Raw genomic sequence first — 8,125 nt, forward strand, 5'->3', positions numbered from 1 at the left:
CAATGACTGTTTCCACCCATCCGGGCCCACTTTGCTCAACAGATATGAATTTAGCACCTTCCATCAGTTGTACAGCTGATGCTGGGGGTTGGCTAATCAAAATTAATGACACCATGCTCACCCTGAGAGAATCACAATGCCAGCAGACAGAAATGGTCCATCCTACCTACCTGTCTCTTGACTCCACTGCAATACGTGTGCTGAGGTGTAGATACAGTTCTAGGGTAAATTTCTTTACTAAAAAGAGTCATCTTATATTTGAAGTGCTTATTTGATATGTGGTCATTAGTTTGCAATTAAGAAATCTGGAAGAGTGTATGCAACATCTGAATCATAAAGTTACTAATTTATAATATATTATAACATCCTATTTTCAAACTAGAAGGCATCAAAATATATCTGAGTTACATGAAAGACTCCTAACTCTGGGAAACGAACTAGGGGTGGTGGAAGGGGAGGTGGGCGGGGGGTGGGGGTGACTGGGTGACGGGCACTGAGGTGGGCACTTGACGGGATGAGCACTGGGTGTTATTCTATATGTTGGCAAATTGAACACCAATAAAAAATAAATTAAAAAAAAATATATATCTGAGTTCTCCAGGAAAACAAATCTCTATATATCTCTCAGTTTAAGGTAGTTTAGCTTTTAACCTGAAAACACACATATACACACACAGTGTACCTTGAGCAACTGCTTTTTTTCAGGATTCAGTCCGTTTTCTAAAGTATCAGGAAGTTTAGGAGAGGTGGCTGTGATAATAGAAAGTTAATTCATTTTCAATTTAAATTTACTTTAGACCTTAAAGATCACATCCTATTCAATATTGGTCACAACAAGTGTTATAGATACATGTCTACTGCAATTTGCATTGCATGAATTATAAAAGAAAGCATTGGAATAATGTGAATAAGAATATTATTTTATACTGGATGATAGGGAATTAAGTCAACAAAAAATGTTTCAGGTTGCCTATTATGCTTTTTCCTCTTCTAGATTCCATTGGATATTAATGAATCTATTTTTGCCTCTTTCCTGTTTCTCTGTAGTAAGTCTCCAATTGTTTCATGTGTTGTAGATCCTCAGTGATGGAACAAGTAACATCCCCACAGGATTCAAGACATCATGACCATCAGGAATACACTGTATAACACAAGAAAGTCAGTCTCTATTATTTCTAATTAATCTTATGTTGTTTAAGATACGATGTCTCATCTGAGGGGGGTCACCTATTAAATGAAAGCTCTGTGAAGGTCTAAATATTTGAATTAAAATGTTATTTCTGCTGTGTTTATTACCTTGAACATGAGAGAAGCATTCAATCCCTGGACATGTCTTCCTATGAACTCAAGAGCATAAACATTGACTTAGCTAAGGTCCCTGCTGTCAAAATGTGGAGGTGAATGACCTTTACTTTCCAATTAAGTGCATGTTTTTGAAGAATTTACATACTAATAATTCAGATGAGGCATAAAGGGTGGGGAAAACAGAATAATAACAGTGACAGAAAGCAAGTGAATGAATGCAAATCATACTTTCATTTATCTAGAACTGCTGATTAAAGTGCTTTAAAGATTAAAGTTAAGGATAGATGATAGGGAAATGGATAGATAGATCTATTAAAGGATAGGTAGATGTATGGTAGAAGGATGGCGATAGGTATGTAAATAGAGGATAGATTGATGGGTAGATGATAGATGACAGCAGGTGGATAGATAGACAGACACACAGATACAAGACTCATAGCTCAAACGCATCTAATTGTACAGCCAAGCTCTAGCACCTAGAACAAATATTAATCACCGTGAGCAGCCAGGCCAGAAAATTGATGCTTTGAAATCTTGTGACAGTTTTGATTTAATAATTTTAGAGTTGATAGAAGTCTGATGATTGTTTCAGGTAGCTGATTTTGTTTCACTAAAAAGTAATTAATTAGACTTAAATGCATACAAGATCTTTATGTTTAAAACTGCAAATCCTGGTGAAAAAAAAATCAAAGAAGCCTTAAAGAAATAGACCTATATTGTGTTCATGGATTGAGAGACTCAACATAAGAAAGGTTTAAATTTTCTCAAAACTGATCTACATGTTTAATGCAAAAATCCCAGCAGGAAAATTCTGTCATAGGTAGATTTGGGATGAGTGTTCCCTCCATTGTTCCATCCTGGTTTATACCTCAGCTCCATGGATGTACTGCCCATCAAGACCCTACCTGAGTGCCTCCTTCTCCAGGGCTTCCCCTCTGGAATGGATGCGTATCATCCTGGAGGCCAACAGAGCTTGTCCCAAAGGCCCCCAGACATCTCAGGGATGGCCCCTCCTCCCCCATGAAAGTCACCTCTGTTTAGTCCCACACTCACTGGACCCAGGCTGTCAGAAGCATGTCAGTCCCAGTCTGGAAGCACTTGCTGAGACCTGCCTGGGCCTGCCCTGGAAGCTGATGCCACCCTGGTACAATGTCAGATTCTTTCTCCAATGCACAAGGATGGCTCATAAACAGAGAACAGCAGTGTGGGTTTGTGGAGGAGGGATCTGACAGGTCTGAGGTACTCTGGGACAGTACCTCCATTTGGTTGTGCTCTTCCTGTGTGCAAGAATGACACACAGTGAGGAGGCTGTGGTGTGACAGTCTACAGCCCCTGTAGCACCATGCACGTGTTCTACACCCTGGGAGAACAGTGGCATTCTGTGGCGACCAGTCCTGGTGACTTTGGGGAGGGCCTTTATGGAAGGTGTAGAGAGACTGCTCCTATCATAGCTGGCGAAACATGCAATATTTCACCCCCTCCACCCAATGTCTAAATGGAAAAACCAGACACAAAAGTCAGGCAGACATACCTGGCTGTGGCAGAAAGAATGAGATTTTCTTATGCAAACCATGGTTTAAGAAATATAGGCAGATGGCATGATGACTTCAAAATAATCTGACACTTTGGGAAAAAAGTAAGAAGACTTGATTTTGTAGGTAAATGATCTGTATCAGGTAGTACTTCTTCTCTTCTTAACTGTTTTTACCGTGCCTTTCATAAGACAAGGCGAACATCTCATGTTGCCTTTTGCCCAGAAGAAAACAGGAGCCCAGGGCTACCCAGAGGCTGCAGAAGGTTCTACTGTGAGTTACATGGAGCCTGCATCTTCTAATTCTCAGTCTGGGTTTTCAGGCTTTGTGCAGTAATGCCTGCACCCTCTCTGAGTCCAGCCAGCCTCAGGCAGGATGTGCTTCAGTGCAGGTGGGACATGGGGAGGGGGGGAAAATGAGGGAAGAGAGTGATCCCCCAGAAAACTCTGCCTGGCAGAGAGTTGCCTTGGAAACCTATCTTTGTACCTATGTGGGGACGTGTAAGTCCTACTGTGGGAGGGTGGTGGCTAAGGCAGCAGGGAGGGCACTCAGTGTGCGGCAGGTGGTAAACATAACTTCAGATTAGCACTTTAAGCTTCACACACGCCCAGACAGAAACAGCAGGGGAGCAGCTGCTGAAGCTGCAGCATGTTGCACATGGGCCAGAGAAGATTCTTGGGTGTCAGAGTGCCTGCGGTGGATTGATGGGAAGACAGAGGCAGAGTGCAGAGCTGAGGACACGGGGAGGAGAAAGCTCCCTGAGCAGTCTCCAACGGGGTGTTCCTTGCATCACCGAGATGAGCAGAAACATTGTAGAAATTGTCTTTTTTTCTTAAGTTTTATCAAAGTAATGCATGTTGTATTTCTATTTTTTAAAGATATATTTATTTCTTTTTAAAGAGAGACAGAGAGAGGGTGGGTGGGAGAAGGGGCAGAGGGAGAGGGAGAGAACATCCTCAGGCAGATTCCCTGCTGAGGGCAGAGCTGTGTGGTTCCATCCAGGACCCCAAGATCACCACCTAAGCCCAAACCAAGAGTCGGATGTCCAATTGGCTGAGCCACCCAGGTGCCTCTGTATTTCTGTTCTGTAAAAGAGGTTGCTTCTAGGAAGGAACTGCCGACATGAAGGCACTGAAGCTGATTGAGACCAAGAAGCAGAGGAGCATCCAGAGCTGACTCAGCAGCTGTCCTGGTATCTGGTGCCTGGGTAGAGGAGGGAAAGCAGGCTTATGGTCCACAAATCAGTGATGTGAGGAGGCCTGCAAACCCTGAGAAGGAGGGATGGTACATCCTGCCCATCCAGATGGGGAATTGCCTCTGGGTGCTGTCTCTGGGAGAAATGAAAACTGCCGACCAAAATTTTGCCTGAGTGAGGAGTCCAAATTCACTGTACACATGAGGTGAGGGAAAATCTAATTAGAGGGATTAATATAAAAATTGGTCCTTGGCCAGGGATCCTGCAGAGCCATCTGGAAGAATCAAATGGAACGCCAAAACTAAATGGAGGGATGCTTTATCCATTGAGGATTTGTGGATCGACAATCAAAACAATTACCATTTCAAAATTTAAAAACACACATGGCAAACTCCTCTATGAAAATCCTATAGAAAATAGAGCTTATATGAGCACCAACACCAGGTTGGTGCTCATTAAGAAGATGAAGGTAAGTTCTAAAAACCATTAAAAAGACCTGATTTTTTAAAAAAGAAAAAAATTGTGCTAAGAAAAAAAGTTAACTATAGGGAGACAAAAAATAAAATTAGCTATCTACCTTACACAAGATAGAAACAATGTCTAGATGGAAAAATCTCTACTTGTAACTATGAAACTAAGATTCTGAGAGTTCTGATTTCTACCTGGGGATGTAAAGAGCTGGAAAAAAATGTCACTCATATTTTTACAACAACATAAACTGCGTTGAGATGCACCCATTACAGAGGGAAGGTCACAGAGCAAACAACGTCCAATTTTTAAAAAGATTTATTTATTTATTTCTGTGACAGAGAGTTTGAGAGAGCATAAGCAGGGGGAACAGCAGAGAGAGACAGAGACAGAGACAGAGACAGAGACAGAGAAAGCATGAGCTGGGGGCAGAGGGAGAAGCAGACTTCCTGCTGAGCAGGGACCCCCCCCCCCACCCCCACCCCTTTGCAGGACTAGATCCTAGGACCCTGAGATAATGACCTGAGCCAACGGCAGACACTTAACTGACTGAGCCATCCAGGTGTCCATGAAGAAATCATCTGGAGACACAGTCACATTCACTTGTTTTCCTTATCAGTCCAAGGCTGTGTTCGAGCTATAACGGCAGAGTTATAGACAACTTATAGTTAATGAGTTTTAAAATACTTGTTACTTGGCCCTTTCATGGAATATTTCCTGATCTTTTGACTAGACTCGCCCAAAACTCCACAGGAAACAATGAGAGGAAAAGGAAAGATGCTCCCATTTCTGAGCACAAAATCATTTCCCAGTTTCTACTGCGGGAATCTTCCAGCAAAACCTACAAAGCATAAACAGCAACATAGAGAGAGAAAAGAGCAACAAGCTCCCCAGAAACAAAACAGTAAACAAAACTAAATTCAGCTCTGACGCAGATGTGACTATCTAACTGGTAACTCAGAATAACAATTGCTAGAAAGCTGATGTTGACGCCTCTGATGGAAAAGGTGGATAATGTGAAAGAGCAGATAAATAGTATCAGCAGAGAAATGGAAACTGTAGAAAACAAACCGGACACATTAGAAATAAAAAGATCAGTAGTACAGATGCAGAATGCTTTCCATGGTCTCATCCTGCAGCTGAGGAAAGAAGCAGGGTGCTTGAGACCGTATCATGCAGTCACCCACCTGAAACATACAGAAGGAAAGACTGCAAAATAAAAAGGCACCCAATACCTGTGAAAAAATATCAAATAGTTATGTAGATGTAGTGTAGGAATCCCAGAAGGAGAAGAGAAAACAGTGCATAAGAAAAATTCTATGAAATAATGACGGAATTTTCCAAAATGATTTGCCAGCCCCAACCCCCAGCTCCATGAAGCTCAAAAATATTAAGCAAAATATATTAAAAGTATATGAAAATATCTTAAAAACAAACAAAAAAATATCTTAAAAACAAAAATGAACACAAAACAGAAGCATATTTTACTCTAACTTTTGAAAACAAAAGACAAAAAAATTCATGAGGTTAGCCAGATTAAAAAATATATACATTTAATAAAGAGGAACAAAGGTAAGAAATTTAGTAGAATTCTTATCGGACTCCGAGACATAATGCACTGACAACTTTAAAGTCTCAAAAGAAAAGAAAATCTGTCAATTCAGCATATAATACATTGAAAATAACCTTCAAAAATATAAGATAAATAAAGATTGTCTCAGACCAACGATAACTGAGGGGATTCAGTGCCAGCAGACCTATTCCACAAGAAATGTTAAAGTTGGGGTGTCCGACTGGCTCAGTCAGTGGAGGATGCGACTCTTGATCTTGGGGTTGTGAGATTAAGCCCTACATTAGGTGTAGAGGCTACTTAAACATAAAACCTTAAAAGAAAAGAAAAGAAGAGAAATGTTAAAGCATTCTCTTCAAGCCAGAAGGAGTGAACAGAAAGACAGAAAATTGACCAGATAGAAACTTGAAACTACAAAATGAAAAGAGTGTGGAAAATGTAATAAATAAAAGTAAGCTAAAACTCATTTTATTGCTCTTTTATATTGCTTTAAGTGGTAATTAACTGTGTAAAACAAACACTATAATGTTTTATAGTATGTTTACAGTTTATCTAAAATTAAACGGGCAACAAAATCTAGAATATACAGTTGTAAGATTCTGAAAGTATGTGAAGAGGTATAATATTAATTGAATATGGATTCTGATTAAGTAAAGATCTACATTTTGTTTTATGTTTTTAAAAAAGATTTACTTATATATTTATTCATGAAACACACAGAGAGAGGCAGAGACAAGGCAGAGGGAGAAGCAGGCTCCCTGAGGGGAGCCCGATGCGGGACTCGATCCCAGGACCTCGGGATTATGACCTGAGCCAAAGGCAGATGCTCAACGGCTGAGCCATCAGGCATCCCAAGATCTACCGAATAAATTCAGTTATCGAAGGAGTAAGTTCATATTAAACTATTGACAAGTGGTTTTCTTGTCTAAGTGCAATCTTCTTAGGGAAAGGAAGGACAAAAGATGCCCTGGGGTATCATCTTGTCTTACTTAAGGCTTGAGGACATTCTAATGCATCACTGAGAAGGATGGCAACTGGCCATGTCTCCTCCACTGTAATTCACTGTAATTGACCATTTAAATACACACAGCCTGGAGAAGCAAAAAAAAAAAAAAAAAAAAAAGACCAACACCAGGAGACAGAAGACACAGTCTTTCCACTTTAACTTCCCACTAAGTAACTGGCCCTATCCTTTATCTAAAAAGTGGGATAATTTAATTAGAAGCAATCTTTTGTAACTCTCCTATTTGAGTTCTTTCTTTTTATTTGGCTGTGGCCAGAAATTTCCTTCCCATGCATATGCTGGTGTTCTTCAAGTCTCCTGTATCTTCACCAATTTTCTGCCTATTTGTTCTTTTAGGTACAGAGAGAGGAGTATTGCAGACCTCAGTTCTAACTTGTCTATTTTGTCTATTTCTCCAGTTCTATCAGTTTTGTTTCATATATTTTCAAGTGCTTTTGTAAGGTGCATACACGTTTATTACTATCATTAACTGCTTAGGGAACTGATCACTTTACACTTGTGTAATTTCTCTCTTTAACTCTGATAGCAGTCCTTGTTTTAAAGTCCACTTTGTATGAAATAAATAGAGTTACTCCAGCTTTCTTTTGATTACCGTTTGTATGGCACATTTTTTCCCATCCTGTTACCTCTCACGTATCTTTACATTCTTGTGCACAGCACATGGATGGGTCTTATTTTTAGCCAATCTCACAGTATTTTTACGTGGTGTGTTTAGACCATGCACATTGGATATAGGTATTGATATTTTAGATTTAAACACCCCACCTTGTTAGTGGTTTTCTACTCAGTTCTTCTTTTCTTTGTGTCTTTCTTTGCCTTCTGGGTGATTTGAGTGCTCCTGTGATTCCATTTTGATTTCTATTGTTAAATTGTTATTTACACCTCCTTTTAAAATTTTTTCTGATGGTTGTCCTAGGGTTTAAAATGTAGATCTACTAAATTGACACTGTCGGACAATACCAGAAGAAACTTTATTTTTTTTAAGTGTACATGGAACATTTATCAAGATAGCCGCACTCTGGGCCATAAAG

The 8,125-nt window shown here is 40.0% G+C and overlaps 1 long non-coding RNA gene across 1 annotated transcript in view; it reads left to right on the forward strand.

Annotated features, from left to right (window-relative positions):
- The window catches only part of LOC144302181 (uncharacterized), a 29,113-nt gene extending 27,897 nt beyond the window's left edge, over positions 1–1,216 (forward strand). Inside the window, exon 3 of the long non-coding RNA XR_013369026.1 lies at positions 1,077–1,216. This is a non-coding gene — a long non-coding RNA (uncharacterized LOC144302181). The remainder of the gene's footprint in view (positions 1–1,076) is intronic.
- The last annotated feature ends 6,909 nt before the right edge of the window (positions 1,217–8,125 follow it).

Source organism: Canis aureus, chromosome 31 (assembly GCF_053574225.1).
Source record: "Canis aureus isolate CA01 chromosome 31, VMU_Caureus_v.1.0, whole genome shotgun sequence".
Lineage (NCBI taxonomy): Eukaryota > Metazoa > Chordata > Mammalia > Carnivora > Canidae > Canis > Canis aureus.